Here is a 25,788-nt window from a genome sequence, read left to right as displayed (position 1 = left end):
GGATTTGAACGCCCTAGTACGTCTACACCAAGCCAACATTTTCATGTGGGCCCTGCATTAGCAACCCAAATGGGGCCCAAAGAAATTTGTCAATCAGCTCCACATGGGCCCATGTGTGTTAGCCCAGAGGGGCCATTGATGGGTCCATGGTGGGCTCTAAGTCGGACCCGTATAGGTGTTCTTTATATGGGCCCATTTGGGTCCCAAATAGTTGTTAAAAATGGGGCCAAAGTGGGCTACAAAAAGGACCCTTATGGGGCCCAAATGACTCAATCATGGGTCATCCCACAAATTGCCCCTTTATGGGGTTGTTGTGGGATCACAGTGGGTGAGATTTGGGTCCCATTTTTTATTTCATCATTGATTTCTGTGGGTGAACTTAATGTGCTACTATGGAAAATCCACTGTCAAACCATTTCAAACCTCAGTTACAATGTAAAACTGTGCCTGACCAAACAAAGACCTAATATTAGCTGATTTTATGTGCTGCTCTATGTTTAAAATTATATGGTTGAGTATTTGAACTGTGAAAAATAAATGACTGCAACTCAGAATGTGTAAATAACATTTAATTCAAATTAATTCAAGTAAACAAGAAACAGGAATAACAGAATTACTGAGTAAAATAGTTCACTGGTGGGTCTATGCAGATTCCTCAGCTGCACACCTATAAAACAGTAATGAAAGAGAAGACAGAAAAGGCAATTTAGTAAATTTTAAAATACTACCATTCACTAAAAAAACATGTATCAATATAATTAAGACATATCCTAGAATCTCATCAGTGAATTGTTCCCACCTCTGCCTCACACAGTAATAACAAAAATAACAAAATAAATGTTTCATAGGGACCCCAACAAATGACGACTCCGGGACTGCTTGTTCAGTGTCTAGTCATCAGTTGTGGTGTTGATGATCTTAAAGGTGAGTTTTTTGTTTATTTTAACATCCTGATCATGATTTCTTGGCTTTGCCAGTTAACATAATAACGTTTTACAGATAATTGTGTATTTCATCAGATTATTAAGGATAATAATATCCAAAAGGCCAGGGAATCATAAATAAACAATGATAAACAAACAACTCACCTTTCAGGTCATTGACAACACCACTGACAAATAGACATTGAACAATAAGCAGTCCCAGACGGGTTTTCACTTGTGGTCCCCTTGAAACAGTTATTTTGTGATCTGTGATATTTGGTTGTATTGTGAGGTTTTGCAGCGTGTTTCTGTACTTGGTTGCATTGTGAGGGTTTACAGCACGTGTTGTCAAACTGATAACTTTTTTTTTTTATTATTTATTTGCTGGTGGTTTTTTCTATATGCATGGGTTTTCTTGAGTTGCAGAGCATTGAGCTCTCTCAGCCACCTTATAGGATGCCTTGAGGATAAGTAACGTATAAGATATTTTTTTATTTCAGGGTGGAGTATTCCCTTAATTAAACAGAGGCAAAAACAGTGATCGGGATAAAATATTATTAATTGTGCAGCCCTAGCTATAGGTTATATGACTTACAGTTCCGGCTGTACTGCCCTCTGATCATGGTCCCACTGGGCTCTCAAAGCACGGTTGCCTTCTCTGTCTCTTGCATTTGTGAACCATTTACCAAGTGCTGTCTCCAGCTCTTTCTTACTGACAGTTTTCAGCAAAGGATTCTGCTTCAGGCTACCTGTAAAGCAAAAAAATGTATATAAAGTAGAGCATGCTACCACATCAACCAGGGCACAAACCATTAATTGTATGTATAAAGCATGCAAGTTACCTGAGCATAAGTACCTTAAACTAATGTTACAGTGGTCAGTTCAAATTCACGGTCCAAAGTGCACCAATACAAATTTAATAATCGATCTGTGTTCCCCCCCACTAATTATTCTAAACATTAATTACAACAAAGCCTGAAATTCACCATATTAATGCATTTAACTTTTTACATGGTATTGTGTAATTTTAACATTATTTACTCAGATCAGTTAACAGTGTGGGCAAATGGTGGATTAGAAGGTGCTTACAACCTAGTGATTTTGAGTCTTTTATTTATTTATTTATTTATTTTTAACTAAAGTTAATGTTATTGTTATATACATTTTTTGTTTCAATCATATAAAACACGCAAAAAACATATCATTTGAATTTATCATCAATTGACTAATATAGCTAAATATAGCCCAAATGTGGCCCATACAGGGCCCTCAAATAAACAAAATGGGCAACCTAACTGGGGCCCACATTCAGCCCATCAAAGTGCCCAATCTGACCCCATGCCCACGTGAAGCCCATATAACCCAGATAAAACCCATGTGGGGCCCACATAGACATGTTGGCTGGGCAGAGGAATGCTGCAGGAGCTCTTGTAGATGCGCCCAAACTACCTGTCCATACAGCACGTTCGGGAACGGTATGGACAGCAGGCTTGCAGTGGTGGTGTACAGTGAGGAGGGGAATATACAAAAGAGAAGTCTATATCAAGCACCGAGTATTTCAATTAAATACATATTTTACAATCACACACACACATCCCGTTTTTAGCTTCCACTGCGCTAATTAAATTATGGAAGCCCCGCCTCCTTTGTGACGTCCGCAGAGCGCTGCCGTGGTCTGGATGTCTGTTGTGTCGCTCTTGTATTTCTATCAAACGCTCACTGACCACGCGAATGGAGGGACATCCCAAACAACGCGCCGAAACATTTTATAGAAAGGATGAAGACAGCGAAACTGCCAAAATTCAGATGGAGGATGGTGAAATAAGGCCGGATAATAAGACAGGTAACAGCTACACCTGAAGCTCTTCGCGCGAGTGTGCGCACATATACCTGTATATAGAGTATTGTGTTCTATAAAAGTGCAGGTATGAGGTAGCAAGTAGACACTGTGTACAAATATAGAGGTGCATTGTGCAGATAAATGAGGTTAAAATGTTCAGTGAGCATCAGGAGACTATGCAGCAATCATGTAGTAATTATTCCTTAATGTGCAAAGATTGCAGGTAGAGAAAGAGGTATATGACAAGTAAAATGGTGGTGCAAATGACAAGAAACAATTTTTTTTTTTATAACGTACCAGTTATTTTTAACAATTTATTTATTTTTAAACATAGGTCAACGACCATTTGTTCATGTTCATTACAGCATTTGAATTAAGAGTTCAGAAGTCTGACAGCACTGCGGTTAAGCCAGCCGCACTTTTCTTTGTGTTGCGCTTTCCATCAGCTGTTTTAAAGTGTCTTTGCTTCCATGTTTCAGCAAAATCATGCACAACACCATAAGCATACTTAGAATCAGTGTATATAGTCACTACTTTACCTTCAGACAACTGACATGCTCTTGTAAGTGCAAACCAACTTTGCAGCTTGTGCAGATGTGTATGGTAATGATTTAGCTTCAGCTATTTCATTAGGTAATCTTACAACTGCATATCCACATAAATACACACCATCAGAAAGTTTTGAACATGAACCATCTATATATAGGCAATTCCCCTCTTCCAGGGCCGTATCTAAAAGATCAGGCCTACAAGAGGTCTCTTGTTCAGTGTGTTTAAGGCAATCGCGTGCGTCAATATCGTCTAGCAGATCACGCAGCGTTACTACAGCTGAATGCTGCTGAGAAGAGGCTTAATGGTCAAGTTTTCTGTCGCCAAGAGTGTGGTTTCATAACCAGATCTACGTTGTGCTGTCATATGTTTTGTGTTGAGGGCGATATCTGTCACCGTGTTCCTGGGCTAGAATTCCTGCAGCCGTACTACCACATTTGTGCACATAAAGGTGAAAAGGCTTAGCATAATTCGGAAGACCTACAGCTGGAGCAGACTGTATAGCCTGCTTGAGGGCAGTAAAACTTTGTCATTTCATGAGTCCACAGAATGAGATGTGATGGAGGAGCTTTGTGATCAATAGCACTACGCAAAACATTATCATGCTGTGTGCAGTCAGGGATCCATGCTCGGCAGTAGTTCATCAATCCCAAGAAGCTCTGCATCTGTTTTACATTCTTGAAAACCTAGTCACAAGCTGTACTCTGTCCTGTAATATCTTACGTTGGCCTTCTGAGTTCACATGGCCCAGATTTCAGACCTTTCGCTTCACCCACTGTAGATTCTATTGTGAAGCTTTAAATCCAGCTTGAGCCAGGACGTTGCAGACAACCACTGACGCTTTGTGGCAGTCGTGCTCAGTCAGTCTTGTAACAAGGATGTCATCTGCGTATTGAAGGATGCAGGTTGTTTCTGGCAGGTGGATATCGGCCAAAGGTCTGTGCTCTACAGCGGAGAATACGGCTGGCGAGTCAACAAAACCCCGAGGAAGACGGGTCCAGGTGAATTGACGTGCCCCTATAGGTAAATACGAAAAGCAGCTGCGTCTCTGAGGCCAAAGGGACACTGGAAAAGGCAGAACAAAGATCAATCACAGTAAAAAATCTGTGAGTTGCTGGAATAGAGTTAACAATGGTAGCTACATCAGGATAACGAAATAACTACTTTATTAATCTCTCGTAAATCTGGTGTAACCTCCATTTTTTATCTGCCTTCAAAACTGGATTAACTGGTGTGTTATAAGGTGAATGGATATTGTTTAACAAAAACAGAATGGTGTGTTTTCATGAGTGAATTATACGGTTTTACCTGGATTTACCTGCCTCGTCTTTGTGAGAGGCCCATGATTTAGGGTTAACTTCACCTAAATTTGACTCATCAGGCAGGACGTCTGTACTACCATTGAAGAAATCTTCCGGATGTGGCTGTGGCTCAGTTGAGAGCATAAGAACAGAAGGAAAAGACAGTGTAACATTGGTTTAAAAAAGCAGAATCTCCATTCCCATTTTATGCATCATATCTCTTCCTAAAAGGTTTAAAGGCGAGTTTGGAATTATTGTAAAGCTATGAAAAAGATTTGTATCAGTCGGTGTCACCACAGGCAAAAGGTGAGTTACAGGACATGAAATTGGAACCCAATCTATTCCCACAGAGCGAATACTTTTTCCTGAAATGGGACCAGAATATTTACTCGCAGCAATTGAAGAACGGGTAGCGCCAGTATCAACAAGAAAACAACAATATTTATTGTCTATGTGCAACGTGACGTTAGGCGAAGTCGAAGGGTGATTAGTGTAGGATAAAGTTATCATCGAAAAATCATGGGGTTCATTGCTCCGTAGGCTGCCCTATGCTGCCTGCTGGTCTGTATTCCCTGCTCGCTGAGTGGCTACACCCCTTCTCTCATCTTCCATTCTCTTTCTACAAGCTTTAATCCAATGACCAGACTTCCCACAATAGTTGCACCTCCCTTTTCTCCTAAAACCTTCTCCTTGAATTTTGTACTGTGGCTGGAATGCAGCACTTCCTGTTGCAGCAAAAAAATATAATTGGTTCGGACTTAACTAAAGCAGAAAACCTTCAGCGGCTTCTAAATCTATAATTCTAGCACAGAACTAATCTACCGACTTCTCTAGTAATCTGTCTGTCATGATGCGAATCAGTTGAGCCTGAGAAGCTTTTATATTATTCAAACAAGTGTTTATAAACAACACATTGTGTGTATCATTGGTTGGCAGTTTAGAATCATTCTCCCATGCTGCTTAAAATCGCACCACAAAGGTAGATGGCATTTCTTTAAAACCCTGTTTAGTGTTGGCTGCATGTGAAATGTCACGCTTGGATGCTATTCTGTTATCCAGAAAATCCTTTAGCTCATTGTACATTTGCATTACATTGGCATCATTTTCCCAAAAAATCTGGTGACGGTTCGTGCCGTGCCCTCGCCTGTAATAACATTATTAGCTCGCCAAAAGGTCAGGCCTTTTTCTATGATAAATTTTTCTGTAACGTCTGTAATCTCCCAAAGTACGCAAAAGAATAGTTCTAAAATCAGGGCCTGTTAATTGGGCATACCGAGTGTGTATTTTTAATATCGGTATATATTTTGTGGGGTTAGTTGGAATAGGAAGATTTCTACATATAACATCAATATCACTAGCTTTCGCTGGTTTAACATGTATTTAATTTTATTCTCGTACAAATGCAAAAGCGCGCTGTATAGATGTAGCAACAGGCAGCACAGGATAAAGACCAGGGCTAGTAGATGTTGTTGAATTGTATGGTGGAGGCGGTGTTTCTTATTCGAAGAGCATTTAGAAGCATTGACTCTTACCTGATTTCCCATCGGATATTCCGGGGAAGTATCTTGCGTCTGACGCCAAAACTGTTAGATTTTTATCGTGCTCTTCGGTTTATTGGAGTCAACAGACAAATATATATACATATTGGAAAAAAAGCCTGACCTAAAGCTGTTTCCTGTTCGGATAAATAGACATACTAGCCGGAGATGTGGGAGTCCAGATAAAGACTTCCTGTATACCTTACGTACTAACATCGTAAATATTCTATAGACACTGATCAGACAAAGGAATGTGTGTAAATCAGTGTGAGAACCATCTTAACACTAACAGCATGACAACACAGATTCTCCATAACAGCACTCATGCTCATGTTATTTTGCTTAATTATGATGTTTACAATTTGTCCAACTGTCTTGCAGTTAAGGTCCTTTAACATTTTAAGTTAAGTGTCAGTGTCCACCACAGGAAATGGAATAAAAAAAAAAAAAGCTAATAGATTTAATACTTCTGTCCTTTTTTAGGAAAATAATAAGGTATATCTTCATAACATAACCAAGGTCTGTCTACATAACTAACATGCGCTCCCATAATGGTTTAAATTACCACATACAATCCATGAACAAAATCCTGCCTATCCTATTACAATCATTCTGTGTTTCTTCAAATAGGGAGTGAGCCAAAACATATCTATATCTTTGTATCTTTGTAGGCAGTTTGCAGAGTAGTGCCTCAAATAGGAGAACTGATCTAGAGCCAAACCATCATATAATCAAGTACATGCCAGTAGAAGTACCAGTACATGACCAGTACATGCCTGAATTTAGTGATCAGTTCCCTGGCCTTAACCATCAAGACTCACAAGAACTGCTGTCCCGTGGAGGCACTTGCTTTGATCCACCTCTGTTCACTTGTGTTTCACCATTCTCCATACCTGAACTGACATTCTGTCAGACAAGGTGAGTTAATCTCATTCTTCTGGAACTGTTCCAGAAGAATGAGATGCAAATTAAATTATTGCCCTAATAACCACTGATTTACTTTGATATTCAGGTCAAATTGTGCAATTCTGTTTACAGCACCTGCCACGGGTCTGACTGCGCAAGCAGTGAGGTTAACCTCATGGATGAGGATGATATCACTTTGAAGAACAAGGACATCTTTTCTATTTTAAACGAGGAATATGGCTTTTTCCAACAGCCTGGCGCCCAGACGTATGGTGAAGGCACACAAAACGGCACAGAGATCCTGGAGTCTGTACAATTCTTTGACATGGATGTCTTTGAGGCTCTGTTGAACCAAATTGATCAGATGGTCAATAATAGTTAGAATTTTTAGAAGAAATCTTTTAAATGTATTTAATTTGACATATAAATCTCAAATAAAGGTTTTGAAAGCCACAAAGCGTAATCTCTATTTTTCACAGATAACATTTAATGACTAAATTTTCTTCCTAGAAATCCCCTTTAGTAAATTCAGTGATGTATGAGATCATTGCTGCTTGCACAATGCAGCCAATGAGATATGAGAATCTGGTTTTATATATATATATATATATACACACAGTACAGACCAAAAGTTTGGACACACCTTCTCATTCAAAGAGTTTTCTTTATTTTCATGACTATGAAAATTGTAGATTCACACTGAAGGCAATAAAACTATGAATGAACACATGTGGAATTATATATGGAATTATATACATAACAAAAAAGTGTGAAACAACTGAAAAATGTCATATTCTAGGTTCTTCAAAGTAGCCACCTTTTGCTTTGATTACTGCTTTGCACACTCTTGGCATTCGCTTGATGAACTTCAAGAGGTAGTCACCTGAAATGGTCTTGCAACAGTCTTGAAGAAGTTCCCCGAGAGATGCTTGGCACTTGTTGGCCCTTTTGCCTTCACTCTGCGGTCCAGCTCACCCCTAAACCATCTCGATTGGGTTCAGGTCCGGTGACTGTGGAGGCCAGGTCATCTGGCGCAGCACCCCATTACTCTCCTTCTTGGTCAAATAGCCCTTGATGCCTTCAGTGTGACTCTACAATTTTCATAGTCATGAAAATAAAGAAAACTCTTTGAATGAGAAGGTGTGTCCAAACTTTTGGTCTGTACTGTGTGTGTGTGTGTGTGTGTGTGTGTGTGTGTGTGTGTGTGTGTGTGTGTGTGTGTGTGTGTGTGTGTGTGTGTATATATATATATATATATATATATATATATATATATTGTATGTATGTGTGTGTGTGTGTGTGTGTGTTAAATTGGTCACTCTTTTAGCCGTTCAGGGTATTGATAACCCTGTGCTAGGAAGGTCTAGCAAAATCCTTTCTTGAAGGAGCAAGAGCTGAATTACGTTATGGTTTTAGTGTAATTCTTCATTTTATATTGTGCAGAAATGGTTAACACTAGGTTCACTTAACAACACCTAAACATTACTGCTGTATAACGTGCAAATAGTAAAAGCTAAAGAAAACTCCTCAGTATAAAACTCTATTCATCATACTGTAAAACCCAAAGGGCTGATTACTCTATCATGTGCAATTTTGGTCTTTTGTACAAAACTAACATTTAAATATGTTTGTTGGTCAGACAGACAGTATGTCTGAAGTGCTCTTCTTATATAATCAATAGTGAGAGAGATTGCTGCCATAATGTTGTTTTGTTTCCTGTAGCCCCTGTTGTATCTAAGATCCCTAATGAGGTTTCCACAGTCGCAGCTACTTTCACAGCAGGACAGCTGTTTCTTCCTTGAAGCTTCTCATGCTGTGACCCAGCCTGTTGCTGTAATTCCATCATTTCCCTGGGCATGATGCCCCCATTTAGAGTGTCTTTGCATTACCTGACATGGTAAAATTTAAACAGTCTATTGATATTCTAAAGTTTTATTTAACGTTAATTTATTAAAGACTAGATGGCGCCAGAGTGTTGTTGCTTATGTTAGGAAATTTGCACTGTTTGAAATGTATTTGTAAATTTTAGGAGGACAAAAATAAGTCATTTAATACATTTATTTATTTATTTTTTTTTTACATCGCAAAAGTTGTTTGGCAGCCAATTTACAGTTTTAAGGTCAGATACTAGCTGTAACACAAAAAAAAGAGTATGACCGTAAAAATTTACTGCAGCACAAAACAGATATCAACCCAAATAAAATATTAACTTACACCAAAATAAGGACGTTGTTTGGATTCCTAAAACATGAAGGTCAAAAGTATTATAAAATGTACATTTAACCAATGTTTAAATCACATTATTAAAAAGTATGCCTACACTTTTTATTGATTTTTTTTTATCAGTTTTAGAGAAAACAATTTGTTTTATATATTGTTTGTAGATATGAAATGATTCATCTCAATATATAAGATTTTGTCCTTCCTTGTCCATTCTTAGTAAGTCCTTAGATTTGTATTACATTTATGGTTTATGCATTTGGTGCATGCTGAAAACATTGTCTGTTTTTTGTTTTTCCTTTTTTTTTTTAAGGATTGGTGCAGACCATGGGCCCTCCTTTAGTAGCCATGATGCACCCTCAGCTCCTGATGATGCACCCACAGGGTGTGTGCCTTGAACCAACCTGCTGAACTAAAGGAGAAAGGTGGATTGTGGTTTTTAAAAGATTTTGTCCAATAGAAAAAGAACTGACTGCATTTGTTATTTTTTTATTTAGATACAGATGAAGCCACATATGACCTGATGAGTCTGCAGATGATTCTGAGGCTATGGAAATTGGTGATGTAGAACTTAAAGCTGAAGCTTCTATTCTGCCCAAAAAGGTAACAGCCGTTTTTTTTTTTTATCAATTATTATAATTCTGGAAATGAATCCATCTTCAAAGCATTTTATTCTGTTCCTAAAGCCATTAAAAAAGGAAAAAACAAACTTAAACTTAATCTCTCACCCTGAGAGAAGGTGGTACCAGTTGGCAAAAACATGGAACAGTGGAGAACCTTTCCTGGAGTGGCCGGCTGACCAAAATTACCCCAAGAGCACAGCGACGACTCATCCAACAGGTCACAAAAGACCCCACAACAACATCCAAAGAACTGCAGGCCTCACTTGCCTCAGTTAAGGTCAGTGTTCATGACTCCACCATAAGAAAGAGACTGGGCAAAAATGGTCTGCATGGCAGAGTTCCAAGACGAAAACCGCTGCTGAACAAAAAGAACATAAAGGCTCGTCTCAGTTTTGCCAGAAAACATTTTGATGATCTCAAAGACTTTGGGGGAAAATACTCTGTGGACTGACGAGACAAAAGTTAGGAACTGTGTGTCCTATTACGTCTGGCGCGAAAGAAACACCGCATTTCAGAAAAAGAACATCATACCAACAGTAAAATATTGTGGTGGCAGTGTGATGGTCTGGGACTGTTTTGCTGCTTCAGGACCAGGAAGACTTGCTGTGATAAATGAAACCATGAATTCTGCCATTTACCAAAAAATCCTAAAGGAGAATGTCCAGCCATCTGTTCATGAACTCAAGCTGAAGCGAGCTTTGGTTATGCAGCAGGACAATGATCCAAAACACACCAGCAAGTCCACCTCTGAATGGCTGAAGAAAAACAAAATGAAGACTTTGGAGTGGCCTAGTCAAAGTCCTGACCGGAATCCTATTGAGATGCTGTGGCATGACCTTAAAAAGGCGGTTCATGCTCGAAAACCCACCTGTGTGGCTGAATTAAAATTCTTCATAGATGAGTGGACCAAAATTCCTCCACAGCGCTGTAACAGACTCGTTGCAAGTTATCGCAAACGCTTGATTGCAGTTGTTGCTGCTAAGTGTGGCCCAACCAGTTATTAAGTTTAGGGGAAAACACTTTTTCACACAGGGCCATGTAGTTTTGGGTTTTGTTTTCCCTCAATAATTATTATTTAAAAAAATCTGAATCAGGCAGTTTCACTTAGTTTAAGGACATGCTGCTGGAGAGAGGGGTGAAATACTTTACCGCAATACTCTCACCAGCTCTGTAATGTTAGACACATAAATCTGAAGGGAAAACCACAAAGGTACAATCTTCAGTTTGTTCAGTTGTAAGTGAAACAAACAGTATGTACTAAGGGTGCATCAGTATGAAAATAATGGGCTGTTATTTGAAAAGTAGAACTATAACTGAAAAATGTGTGTTAATTATTAAAATATATAAAAAATATTTTGCATAGCATATGGATTTTCTGGAAAATACTTTTGTATTTTGTAATGAAAATAAATATAGGTGACAAAAGGTAAAACGTATAAATAAGTGGACAAACATGATGAAGTGTACTGCATGATCCATTGAAGCAGTTTAAATCCTTCTCCGATGCTCTGGGGCATCTCTTCGTGTATTCTCAATAAGTGGGTAAGTACATGTAGTGTAGAATAAGACCTGAAAGCCTTGGCTCTGTTGGTTGACGGCGTCACTTCCTGCGACGCTTCCTGTGTTTGACTTGTTTGCCACGAGTTCCGTGTTTGTATTTATTTTGGCATATTCATACTTTAAACTTGACAGTTTTTTTTCTTCTTTTTTTTCCCTTTTAAATAATCCTGAACAATAGTTTTTTTTGTCTCCCTGACCTGTTGTGCCTGTAGTTTGTTAACCCGACTACCACTTGTGTTGATTACATTCATTGCCTCACACAGCTTATCTTAACTCTATTTGCCATTATAAGCACTATGTCGGTTGTGTATCTGCCTTTCAGCACAGATGAGGACTTGTTCGAGTTGCACACGGTGGAGTTGGAGCTGGAGGCTGTGAAGAAATAGATCCGCGACCTTCATGTAAAGCAGCTGGACCTGCTTTACATGGGAAAAAAGGTGTTCTCTGCCCAGGCCCAGCACACCTAGAATGCGGCACGCCCAGGTATCGTTCACTCAGGGGCACCATGGACCCTGAAAGCTGCAGCAGCGAAAGACGCAAGCCAAGCCCTGTTTGAGGACATCTTCACCGTCACCGGCCTTCGAGATCTCGACTTAGAACCACTTCGCCCCTCTCCACGAGACGGAATGGGATACTGTGATTCTTGGGGATTCCATTGTCCGGGATGTATTTAATACTGGAGCCAAAGTCGATGCAGTCGATTTCGCTGCGCAGGTACCCGCAAACCTGAAAGAGAACTTCGGAGCTGGTGTCCTTAATGCCAGAAGGAACGACACCAGGCTGAGGCAAACTGAGATCTTAAAAAGAGATTCCAGCTTCCTGGTTGAGATGGTACCCAGCACATCACCCACATCACTTGCGCTACTGCTCATCGCTAGTGGAGTTTGTGACTGTTAGATGCAGACTTTTTATTTACCACAGGAATTCACCACTGTTTTTATTGTCAGAGTGTACATTCCACCCAGCGCTAATGCTAAGGAGGCACTGTGTGAACTCTATTCTGGACTCTATTCTATACGCTGGATCTTGTTTACACAAACATCCCCGGCGCATATCGTGCGGAGCCCCGCCCCGCCCCCATCTCCGCTACTCAGACCACATCTGTTATGCTAATTCCAGCATATAGACCGCTCGTCAGACGCTCTAAACCGGTTCTGAAACAGGTGAAAATCTGGCCAGCAGGAGCTACTTCTGCTCTTCAAGTCTGTTTTGAGTGCACTGACTGGAACATGTTCAGGGAGGCTGCAACCAACGGCGATTCCATCAACTTGGAGGAGTACACGTCAACAGTGACCAGCTACATCAGCAAGTGCGTTGATGATGTGACTATCTTAAAGACCATCACTACACGCTCCAACCAGAAGCCGTGGATGACTGCAAATGTGCGTGTGCTGCTGAAACAAAGAGACTCTGCCTTCAGAACAGGGGACAAGACGGCCTTAAAAACAGCAAGGGCCAAACTGTCCCGTGCCATCAGAGAGGCGAAGTGCGCACATGCAAAGAAAATCCCCGGCCACTTCCAGGACAGCAGAGACACCCAGCACATGTGGCAGGGCATCCAGGCGATCATGAACTACAACATCACCAGCTTGTGACCGTGACGCTCCCCCCCCCCCCCCAGATGCCCTGAACGCCCGGTTTGAGGTACAGAACAACGTGAAGGTGAGGAAGACCACCCCTCCTCCCAGTGACCAGGTGCTCTGTCTAACCACAGCTGAAGTGAGGAAAACTCTATGCAGAGTTAACTCACGGAGGTCTGTTGGACCACACAACATTCCTGGTAGAGTGCTCAGGGAATGTGCAGAACAGTTAGCGGATGTCTTTACCGACATCTTCAACATCTCCCTGAGCAGCAACTTTGTTCCTACATGCCTCAAGACGACGATCATTGTCCCTGTGCCGAAGAAGTCTACTGTCTCCTGCCTCAATAACGTCCCATCTCGCTTTCACCCTTTGTGATGAAGTGCTTCAAGAGGCTCGTCTTGAGGCACATTAAGACACAGCTTCCACCCTCACTGGACCCCATGCAGTTTGCGTATCGTCCAAACCGTTTCACGGACAATGCCATCTCCACAACCCTCCATTTGGCCCTTACCCACCTGGACAACAAGGACATGCATCTACGAATGCTGTTCATTGACTTCAGCTCAGCATTCAACACAATCATCCGTCAGCACCTGATTCAGAAGTTGAGCCTATTGGGCCTGAACACTGGATCCTGGACATCCTGACTGGGAGACTGGGAGACCTCAGTTAGTCCGGATCGGGAACAGCATCTCCAGCACCACCACACTGAGCACTGGAGCCCCTCAGGGCTGTGTGCTCAGTCCACTGCTGATTACTCTGTTGACTCACGGCTGTGCACCAACGCACAGCTCGAATCATATCATCAAGTTTGCCGATGACACGACCGTGGTGGGTCTAATCAGCAAGAACGACGAGTCAGCATAAAGAGAGGAGGTGCAACGGTTAACTGCCTGGTGTGGAGCAAACAACCTGTCTCTGAACGTGGACAAAACGAAAGAGATGGTTGTGGATTTCAGGAGAGCACAGAGCGACCAATCTCCACTAATTATGGATGGATCCTCTGTGGAGATTGTCAAGAGCACCAAATTCCTTGGTGTTCATCTGGCAGACAACCTCACCTGGTCACTTAACACCAGCTCCATCACCAATAAAGCCCAGCAGCGTCTCTACTTCCTGAGAAGGCTGAGGAAAGCCCACCTCCCTCCCCCCATCCTGACCATGTTCTACAGAGGGACCATTGAGAGCATCCTGAGCAGCTGCATCACTGCCTGGTTTGGGAATTGTACCGTCTCGGATTGCAAAACCCTACAGAGGATAGTGAGAACAGCTGAGAAGATCATCGGAGTCTCTCTCCCCTCTATCATGGACATTTACACAACACGCTGCATCCGCAAAGCACACAGCATTGTGGACGATCACACACACCCGTCACACACACTTTTCACACTCCTACCATCAGGAAAACGGTTCCGAAGCATTTGGGCTGTTACAACAAGACTGTGCAACAGTTTCTTTCCACAAGCCATTAGGCTTCTAAACACACAGACTAAAACAGAACTTGCACACACTCACTCACACACACTCACTCAAATGTGTGTCACTGAACTGTACAACCTGGACTAACCACAATCATCACTCATCTCGATCCACTCCACCACCATTTATCTATTTATTATTATTTACATGCTATCTTTGCACCTCCTTGCTGCTGTTTTTTTTTTTGCACTATATTGTTCTGTTCTGTTCTGTTTGTACTCCTGGGTATAGTTTTTACATTTCTCCTTACACAGTACTGTATAATCAAGTATACAGTAGGTTTACTAGTCGGTGCTATACTTGTTTTTTTGTCTTGTCTTGTCTTGTGTTGTCTGTCTGTACTGGGTTTTTTTGCACTGTTTGCACCAGGTTGCACTCGATGCACTTTATGTTTGTGTTGTTTAGTGTAGCACCAGGGTTCCAGAGGAACGTTGTTTCGTTTTTACTGTGTACTGTGTACCACTGTGTATAGTAAAAATGACAATAAAAGCCACTTGACTTGACTTGATAAAGAAGAGGCTGGATGACCTCAAGAACCGCTCAACAGGACCAATATGAGAGTGGTGGGCATTCTTGAAAAGCTTGAGTGGTTGAACCTAGTTAATTTTATGACATACTCTTTCACTGGGAAAGGACACTGCTGCCAAAACCTGAGAAAGAAAGCAGGGTACATGGAATCTTAGCCTGATGGATGAGCCGGTAAAGGTGCTCGTCAAGCTCCAACAGACCCAACACCAGGTTTTCCTTTAGGTCGTCATGTGGCACGGGTCTCATTGCTTAAGGCAGATTAGGTATTTAATTTACTTCTTGTTTTTGGCAGAGAAACAAGACACATTAGTTAAACAGAAATAACAGTCCGTCACATGGTCCTTCTGTTCTCGCTATAAAATCAGGACAGCAATCGACATTGTCTTTTAAGTGCCTCTGAGCTAAGCTCTCAGACAGACAGCACATGTTGTACAACAAATGTGAGGCGCCCATTCCTTGTCTTGATCACTAATTTTACAGCCAAAGTACAGATGATATGCTTTCTTCACAAGAGAAGTCATTAAGCGTCTAATTAACAAGCGTGTCCTCGCCACAAATACAGCAGATTGCATCGCGGATGTTACGACGATGAGGCATATCAACCGACACCAATTTTCCTGTAAAACGTATAACATCTAAATTACTTGTAACAGTGCTAATGAGGCAATGCTATATTCTGAAACAATACGTATACACTAACGTCTATATTAATCCAATGAGCAGCATCTGGTATGCAGGCCATTTTTATAGTGTCTTGAGACAGGCATGCCCTGTCTGCATACTTCCACAGAACTACTTCCACCCTGGTCTGATATTATGCCTGGACATGCCCAGACTACACAAAACATTGTTTATAGGTCTCTAAATTTTTTTAGCACAAATATAAGAAAAACATAACTAAACTAAAGATTGCAATGAAACGGTATGTGATGGGCAATTTTATATGTGATATTCATGATCAACAGCCAACGAGCTATTTTATGCAACAGAAAGTTATTTGTGGACACTAATTTTTTAAACCAATAGTAAAGTAGTTGTCTTTTTATTCCCATGTTCACCAACCAAGTATTAACAAGTTGCCCAAAGGAAATGAATAATATTTCTAATACATTTTATTCCATGTGCTTGTACTTACGAATTCCCTTCGGCTTCAATGGATATAGAACTTTTTTAGATAATCTTGACAATCCAGCCTAATAATTTGAAGAGGTAGAAGATTTAAAGCAGGATTTTTTTAGCTGGAAGAGATTAATAAGGCCATTATTACAATGAAAAGTGGTAGGTCTCCAGGCCCTGATGGTTTTATAAAAAAACATGGGAATACACTTGTGCCAATTCTTCTTGAAGCATTGACAGAGTTTTGGAATCTGGATCTTTGCCACCATTGTTTTTCAAAAGTATCTATTTCACTTGATAATCAAATAGGATTTATTAAGCATCAGCATTCTTTTACCAATATCTGCAGACATAAAGATATAACGCTAGGCTAGATATTTGCCTAGTACTTGTCTAAGATCTGAGATACGCAAAAGGCTTTCCTTCAAATTGAATGGCCATATCTATTTGCAAGCATTGAAAAAATTTTTTTTTAGCAATATATTTATTTCCTGGGTTAAACTACTATAACATTCACCTTAGGCATCCATTCAGACCGATTACTCTCAGTCTAATTATTTCCCATTAACACAATGATCCTTCACTAACGCTAAAATCAATCACATTTTTCCAAGAAATTAAAAGGGGGGACATTAAACACCACCTGTCCTCCTATGTTGATGATGTTTTGCTTTAGTGATCCCATAACTATCTATCCCACAATTAAAAAAAAAAGTTTGTAACATTTTTCAAGTTACAGATTAAATCTTAAATAAAGTTAGTTCTCAGTTTAGCCTTGCAGATTAAATACAAATTGATCCAATTTCTTAAAAAAAAAAAAAAAAAGGTTTTAATATCTTGGAGTATATAATTATATTATCTTTCTCTTCTTTGTTTAATGACAATTTAAAAGTGTATACTACATTTAGAAGAATTGATGGCTAAGGTGGAGAAGTGGCATGGTATTCACTTTTCTTTAGCTGGAAGAATTAATTCTGTAAAAAGTACAGCACTCCTGAAGTTTATTTGTATGTTTCAGTATTTACCTGTTTTTTTTTTTTTTAGCAGCCCAAATCCTTTTTCTATTCAATCAACGAATCTCAATTTAAATAAATCTCCCAATATATCCTCCTTTATCTGGGAAAATAAGATTTCAAGAGTTAATAAATATATTCTACAGAGAAGCCGTGAAGTTTGTGGATTGGGTCGTCTCAGTTTTATTCACTACTACTGCGCATCCAACATTCAAAAGATACTATACTAGTTTCACTGCCCTGAAAGAAATCGGTGTTTAATTGAATCACAATTTTGCCATACTTTATCTCTCCCAGCTTTAGTATGTTTCTCTTTACCCTTGAAAACCTGCCAATTTACATCAGTGCTTTCCTAGGATCTTTAATCACTATTAGTTTACATCAGCATCAATCTTGGGCAAGATGGGACCGGCGAAAACGGGCAATCCACCGTCTGCCTCGCCTCTCCAGGGAAGTCCAGATGACAGTGTTCCCAGGGACAGGCAGCTTCTCTCCCTCTCTCTCATTCCCGCTGCTCCACCAACCATTCCAGCCCACCCACCCGCTCCTCGGAGTCTGGGAGCGCTTTCCACCAGCTCCTGCCTCTCGTGCTGGGGGGTCAGCTCAGTCAGGCGTTGGGGTAGGTGCCAGTGGTGAGCAAGTGTAGGGCGGAGCTGGGCAGAACGAGCGGTAAGCAACACTTGTAGCTTAACAGACTAGAGAAAGTTTGCTGATCTGCGAGTGAGACGGACGGATGCCTGGAAAAGGCGTGCTGGTCCACAAGGAAACTCGGGCGGACGCTAAAGAGAGACAGCATGCCGATCCGTAAGTGAGACTTAGATATAGGAGGACAGTTTGCTATATAAAAATTACAAAAGGAACTGGACATTTCATGAAATGAAATGTTTCATGTTCCCCAGTGTATTGCTCTATTTATTTTTATTCAATATGACAACAGACCGTAACTCAATTTGCTGAAGAAGTTAATGTTGGTCTCTGACAAATAGGTGTCAGAATACACAGCGCATCGCAGTTTGATGTCCAGATGGCTGTGGTCTTTTTTTTCAGCAGGATAATGCACACTGCCACAAAGCAAAAATGGTTCAGGTATGGTTGAGGAGCACAACAACGAGTGTGAGTTGTTGACTTTGGCCTCCAAAGTCCCCAGATGTCAATGCAATCCAGCATCTGTGGGATGTGCTGGACAAACAAGTCCGACCTTCAGTTGTCTAGTGAAGTTCATGCCTCCACTGCACTCCACTCTTTACTCTGTCACACTCTTCCATGCTTTTTTGTTACAGCTTGTATTTGACCATAATCTACAACACCATTTCACACAGTGCTAAATACCTATTTGGCAACAGCACTCTGGCGCCATCTAGTCTTTAGTAACTTAACATAAATTGAAATAACAATAGAGTGTCAGTACATTGTTTACTTTTTATTCAATCAATCAAAAGTTTATTTGCATAGCACCTTTAATAATGAGCTGTTAACAAAGTGAATTACAATTAAAAGTACTAATTGAAAGTAAATAAAGCATTCACAACCAAGTATCAGTCAAGAAACAAACACAAAAAAAAAAACTTAAACTTTTTAACAAAGATTATAAACTAGCCAGATTTAAGGCTGACCTTATATTAAAAGGCTAATTGTTCCACAGCTTAGGAGCAGCCAGAGCAAAAGCTTCAATCACCTCGGTTTTATTAAGTCAAGTCAAGTTTATTTTTATAGCGCTTTTCACAACAGACATTGTCTCAAAGCAGCTTTACAAAATGTTAAGAGTTAAGATGAATTGTGTGCATTTATCCCTGATGAGCAGCTTGGGTCAACTCTGGCAAGGAAAAACTCCCTTAGATGTTATGAGGAAGAAACTTTGAGAGGAACTTGAGCACTGGAATGTAAGATTCAGAGTAATGTTCTTTCTACAGTCTAAGTGAGCATGATGAAGAATAGAGCTGTAGTAAATCAACAATGTATTTGTGGGCTGAATTATTTAAAGCTTTATAGACAAATGTTAGAACTTTAAAATCAACTCAATGAATTGGAATGCAAGTGCAGCAAAGCCAAAACAGGGGTTTTATGTCTTGCCTGCATGTATTAGTTAAAAGATGAGCAGCAGCATTTTCAAAACAATACAATACAATTTTGAAAACAAACAATAACCTGTTCGTGAATGATTGTGGGAGCCCAATGTACAATGAATTACAATAATCTAACCTGGAGCTAATAAATGCATGTGTAGCCTTTTCAAGATTTGAAAAGGATAGAAAATACTTCACTTTGGAAAGAAATCTGAGTTGAAAGAAACTGTTATTATGAGTTTTTTAAAAGTAGGGTTGCTATCACATACTAATGCCAAATTCCTTACAAAGGGTTTAATGCCAAATTCCTTACACAGGTTGTGGTTCCTGATGGAGACAAGGAACCAAGGTAAGTGCCGGTAGATCTAGTAAAAGCAGGGGGCCCAAATAAGATCACCTCTGTTTTATTATTTTCATTTAAGTAAACAAAGTTTAATGTCAGCCATGATTTTATTTCTACGAGACAGTCTAATAAGGACTTTACAGATCCATTCTTATTTGTTTTGATAGGAAGATAGATCTGTAGATCATCTGTGTAGAGATGGTAAAGAATGCCATGTTTCAAAAAGAGAGGCCCTAAAGGAAGCGTTCTGTAGCACCACTGAAAAATATCTAAAATACCATTGTTATCCAAATAACAATGTAATTGAATATTTATAACTTTGCCAAGATTTTGGAGATTATTAAAGGAAATTTAGAAATTGGTGTATAATTTGACAGAACCATAGGATCTAAATTAAGTTTTTCAAAACTGCTTTCACCACAGCATGTTTAAAAGCATTTGGGACACATCCAGTACTAATTCGTATTTTATATTTTCATATAGTTAATAAGACAACAGAGGCTAAGTGAATAAACATCAAAGTGAATAAACATCATAGTGATTAAACGTTAAAATGTCATACAAACAATAGAGGGATCCATGTAAATGTACAAATTATTGACCATTATTGCTGTAATCTTTTCTATAAAGAACTAAAGAAAATTGTTACAGGAGGATATAAGATAGAATTTATAGTATTTTGTATGAAGACAATGCCTGTGACGTTATTAAAAACCAGTGTTGAGAAATATTGCTTTCTGGTATATAGTTAATTGTGCCCTAAAAATGCTGCTTGATGGCATTGGTAGTAGAAGTTAGTCAGGGCTTGAGCCGTGGTTTAATAGTCTATAACCTAGAGTAGCAACAGTGTCCAAGATAGGAGCACAGGTCACATTGGAAAGTGAAATGCACTTTTCAGGAAAGTAGTGAACAGGAAATCTGTCTGCTGTGAAAAGCTTTAAAAGCAGTAGATCAATGTTAAAAGCCTTTTTAAAAAAATAACACCTTAAAAACAGTAGTAGTGGTGTTCAGATGTCACACGGTTGCTATGCGACTGAGATGAGCAGAGGTTAGTGGTTGGGTGACTTAGCAAAAGAGTAATCTCAAAATTAACAGACAAATGGTCAGCGTTAAGAAGATCATAGATATGAGTATGAAGTTGTTAAAAATCACCTAGGATAATGAGTCGTATAACGGTCATACGTGCATCTTAAAACAGACCACTCGGAAGTTAGAACGTAAATTGACAGTATTTCAAATAGCACGGAAGGAGAGCCTCCTAAGCTATAGAAAAGCTCTTAGTGCTGCTAGATCAACATATTTTTCTTAAAACCAAGCAGAATACTATAGGTTTATTCAGTGCTGTGGCTAAATTAATTAGCAATAAAAATTAATTAATTAAATTTATTTCTGCATCAAAATCAACTGGTGTTCTAGATTGTTTACCTACATATTTCAGAAGCAATACATCTGTTCTAAAAATAAAAATATATTCCATTAGCACTGGTTATGTACCTAAATCTGTAGTTATATATTATAAGCCTAAAGCTGGCAGTTATCAAACGCCTAATTAAGAAACCTGAACTTGACCCCTGTCCATCCCTGGCCAATATCAAACCTAGTTCTTATCTCTAAGGTCCTTAAAAAGGTTGTAGCACAGCAGTTATGCTCATCCCTATACAGGAATAACCTTCATGAAATGTAGTTTATATGGTGTTGCTCACTGGGCTTTTTGATAATCTATTTGGTTGCTTTTTGCAATGAATTTGGTGTGACGCTAGTGGCTAGTTATTCTATGCCTGTCGGATGCTAGGCTGTTATTCTGTGATTTTCAGTTGAATGCTATTCCAGGACGTTGGTATGATGTGTCTTGATGCTTGTAATGTCTGGTTGTTGCTAGGGTGCCAGGAATGCAACCTTAGGGACCCAAATGCAGGATGCAGACTGGAATATAATAAGGTTCTAACCCACACAGGTAAAAGGCAATGGAGGGCAGACAAAGACAATTCAAAACCGTAAACCCGAGCACCGACAGCTAAGCAATGTATAAAAGGTAGTGGCAGAGTACAGAGCAAATTGTGCAGAAATGTAGGAGTATGAGGGGCTTGAGGCGGATTGGCACCAGGTAGAGCATCTTGGAGGTCATTAAAGGCTGAACAAGACAGAAAAGTCCTAAAAACTTCTATAAGTCCTAAAAACTTTAACATACACAGCCCCCGGTCTGTGGATCACCTCGAATTTGAACGGCTGAAGGGCCAAATACCACCGAGTGATCTGCGCGTTGGCATCCTTCATGCAATGGAGCCACTGGAGCGGGGCGTGGTCTGAACCGAGGGTGAAGGCCTGTCCCAACAGATAGTATTAGAGGGTGAGGACCGCCTACTTGATGGCAAGACACTCCTTCTCTATGTTGCTGTACCGGCTCTCTCGCACCGACAATTTACGACTGATGGCCCCCAACCCCTGTCCGAACATCCGTCTGTAATAAAAAGAGGAAAGAGAAGTTAGGAACATGTTAAAGCGGACCACCGCAGAGTGCAGCTTGAACTCGCGAAAATGCCCGTTGGCACGACCCCACCACTGGACCGGATCTGGCGCTCCCTTTTTAGAGAGATCGGTCAGCGGGCTGGTGACGTCCGAAAACATGGGGACGAACCTCTGATAATAGCCAGCCAGCCCCAGGAACAGTCTCACCTTCTTTTTGGTCTTGGGCCTCGGACAGGTCGCAATCGCTGCCGTCTTATCAATTTGGAGACGCACCTGCCAATGAGTGGAAACCCAGATACCGTACTTCAACCCGCCCAATCCCACATTTCCCTGGGTTTGCCATGAGCCCTGCCCGCCTCAAGGTCCTCAGGACCGCCTTGAGGTGTCGCAAATTCCGCTGCCAGTCATTGCTATATATGACTATGTCATCCAAATAGGCAGCGGCGTATCCGATATAAGGCCGGAGAATTCTATTGATGAGGCATTGAAACTTTGCTGGGGTGCCGAACAAACTGAACGGAAGTGTAATGAACTGGTGTAAACCGAACGGAGCGGAAAAAGCAGTTTTTTTCCCGGGACATTGGCGTCAAGCGGATCTGCCAATATCCCTTGGTTAAATCTGGCGTCAAATTAATGCGAGCCGCACCTAACCGATCAAGCAGCTTGTCGATGCGGGCATTGGATATGCGTCGAATTTGACTTTACGACAGTCCACACAGAATCAGACGGACCCGTCACCCTTGGGCACCAAGACCGACGGGCTGCTTTAATCACTGTGAGACTCCTCGACTACTCCTATGTCAAGCATCGCCTTAAGTTCGTCCTGAAGCACGTTTTTTTTTGTGTTTCGGGAAGCCGGTATGGGTGGCTGCGCACCACTATAATGAGGGACGTCTCGATATGGTGTTCTATGATGTTTGTCCACCCAGGTAGGGGAGAAAACATATCCGCAAACTCTTGTCACAACTCCTCTACCTGTGCTCTTTGCGATGGCAAGAGGTAATCTCCACAGTGAACCGGGGTGGATTCTGACGCAGATTTTGGCCTTACCTCCAGTCCTAGCTCCTCCCTCTCGGATACCACCATCGCTTAGGACACACGCACCTCCTCCCTCCACAGTTTCAGGAGGTTAAGGTGGTATACCTGGAGTGTATCGCCTCTATCCATGTGCCGCACCTCATAGTCAACGTCCCACACCTGCCGTGTAACCTCAAAAGGTCCTTGCTACTTCGCGCGTAGCTTAGAGCTTGGGGTAGCAGAACAAGGACTCTATCTGCTGGGGAAAATTGCCAGATTGCCGTTCTTGCACCTGTAGCAAATTCCCCAGGGCTAGTTGTCCTAATGTGTGGAGTTTTGCTCTCAGGTCAAGAATGTACCGAATTGTATTTTTACTGTTCGAAGGTCCCTCCTCCCAATTCTCGCGGAGGACATTGAGCACTCCACGTGGCTTGCAGCCGTATAATAATTCAAATGGGGAAAAACCCAGTGGAGGCTTGCGGGACGTCTCATACTGCGAATAACAGGGGCTCGAGTGTCAGGCGAAAGAACGTGCCGGAAAACCGAAGTGTAATCCACAAAGTTTTTAATGAAAAAAAAGAGCAAGGCAGAAAATGGCAAAACCGCAACGAAACGCCAGGTTCAATAACCCTGGTGAAAACTATGGTTAGACAAAACACAGAGTCCTGTAACCAATGATAATCATAAACAGAGTGCTAGAATAGCCCGACAGTGTTCCTTAGCCTAAGCCGTAGAACGGACAATGAGCTGGTGGAGGAATGGGGTTTAAGCATGCAAACTGATAAGGGCCAGGTGTAGCTGATTAGTATGTGGGAGAGCTGTTTGGAGTGATAGGTGGAGGTGTGGCTAATGGATCCCTGACATTGAGCCACTTATCCCAGTTCCGTGCATCACCGTGTACGAACTTTCAGATCATGTTCTTGAGGGTTTGGTTGAAATGCTCTACTAAGCCATCAGTTTGAGGGTGGTATACGCTGGTGCGAATCGACTTAATCCCCGATAAAAGTTTTAAAGTTTTATCGCAGCCCAGATGTCCGGCCATCGGAAGTGGACAACGTCCACTTCCAGTTTGGCGCCATCTTTCAGCCGGCGGCATGCGCTCGCTGCCAGATTGTCCCGTTTCGGCTCCGCGCTATTTTGAGACCGTCCAGCCTTTATTTTCCTGGTGGAAAGTTTTACTTTCATTTTCGGATCTCTCTTTTTTTTACCTGCCCTTGGTTTTCGGATTTTGGATTTTTCCCTATAGCTCTGTTCTCTGGCTCTCTACTACAGACTGTTTTCGGACTCGCTTCTTTTCACTGCTCCACCTCCTGTTTTGCACTCCCGGCACCACCGACGTTAAACATTAACCCTGTGAGTGCTGCGACTGTGTGTTCTAAAGTATTCTGACATTATTGTTTTCCTGCCTGTTCTATTCCTCCTCACCCTTTTCTCCTACTTTAACCCTGTGTGTGCTGCTACTGTATGTGTTCATAAGCATTAAATATTTCCTGCCTGTGCTAAACCCTCATCTCCCGATTCTTATCGGGTCTATCGGACGCGAAACTAACGTCGACGGCCCCGGCCCCAGTCAACATAGCGCACATTCCACACTGCTTCGCCTCGCTGCAGGACCCATCCACCAACATTTCCCTTAACAACCGAGGAAAAGCGGGCCAATTCATTCCCAGAATTAGTGGGAACATCCACCGATGATGGACGCTGGCATTGGACCCATTCTGCCATCCATGGCGGATGTCGTGCGACGAACTGCTCCAGCACTATGCGGTCCACAACCTCGTCGGCTGCAGCCTCAGCGTCATCCTGCAGACCCATCTTGTTTAGCAGAACGCTAGGCGCAGGTGTCGGGGCGGTGGCAGGAGTTTCCTTACGGTTCAGGGCACTCTGGAACGCCGCTCGGTCCTCCGCCTGGGCTCGGAGCACTTCCTGGAACCGCTGTTCCGGCACGTACCTGAAGTAGGGCTTGGTGCTGGGTCTGCTGTAGTTTGGCGGGCGCCTTCACCAACTCAGCCAACTGCGAGAGCTCCATTATTGGTTCGTCCTGCATTCCAATCCCGGGTTTTGGCACCACTGTGGGAGAGCTGATGGTTCAGGGAAAGGAACACCACTTAGGACAGAATCAGGTTTAAAATAAATTCTTTTATTTCTTTATTTTAGTGCTCAGTGACAGAGTTATAAATTGGCAGGCACACACCCCATCTGCACACGCGCTCCTGCTCCTCTTTTATACTCCCACCAGATCACTGCAAGAGAGAGAACATTAATTAGTCAGAATTCACCTCAGGTGTGTCATTCCCACGGTTCCCTGCTCCCGGCCTCGCCCTCCATTCACAAACCGGCGCTCGGCCATACCCGCTGCCACAGTTATGTTGCAGCTTGATACTACAATCGTTCAAGTACTCCATAATGACAAGTCATAACAGAATTCTAGAAATGTCACGGTCAATGGTAAAATGCAACAAGCCTTGTACACCAGGATTGGGGGATTTTCTTCCATTTTTATTTGCAAATCCTCTCAAGCTCAATCAGATTGGATTGAGAACATCAGTGGACAGCCATTTTCAGGCTTCAATAGGGTTCCAGCTGGGCCACTTTGGGACATTTACAGAATTGTCCCTGTTCCTCACAGTCCGAGAGTCCTTCAGGTGCTTTTTTTTTTTTTAGCTTCCTCTAAGAGGGCTTTAATGTGTTTTGCACTGGGAAGAGGCTTCCCTCTAGT

At 41.5% G+C, this 25,788-nt stretch overlaps 1 long non-coding RNA gene across 1 annotated transcript; it reads left to right on the top strand.

Annotated features, from left to right (window-relative positions):
- The first annotated feature begins 2,420 nt into the window (after positions 1–2,420).
- LOC310739387 lies at positions 2,421–9,880 on the top strand. The gene is made up of 4 exons (XR_014537366.1): positions 2,421–2,766; positions 8,819–8,954; positions 9,591–9,702; positions 9,775–9,880. It is a non-coding gene; the product is annotated as an uncharacterized lncRNA (long non-coding RNA).
- Positions 9,881–25,788: the final 15,908 nt, after the last annotated feature.

Source organism: Silurus aristotelis, assembly GCF_946808225.1.
Source record: "Silurus aristotelis genome assembly, chromosome: 16".
Lineage (NCBI taxonomy): Eukaryota > Metazoa > Chordata > Actinopteri > Siluriformes > Siluridae > Silurus > Silurus aristotelis.
The sequence above is the reverse complement of the archived record's forward strand: the minus strand, read 5'-3'. Positions and strand labels throughout refer to the sequence as shown.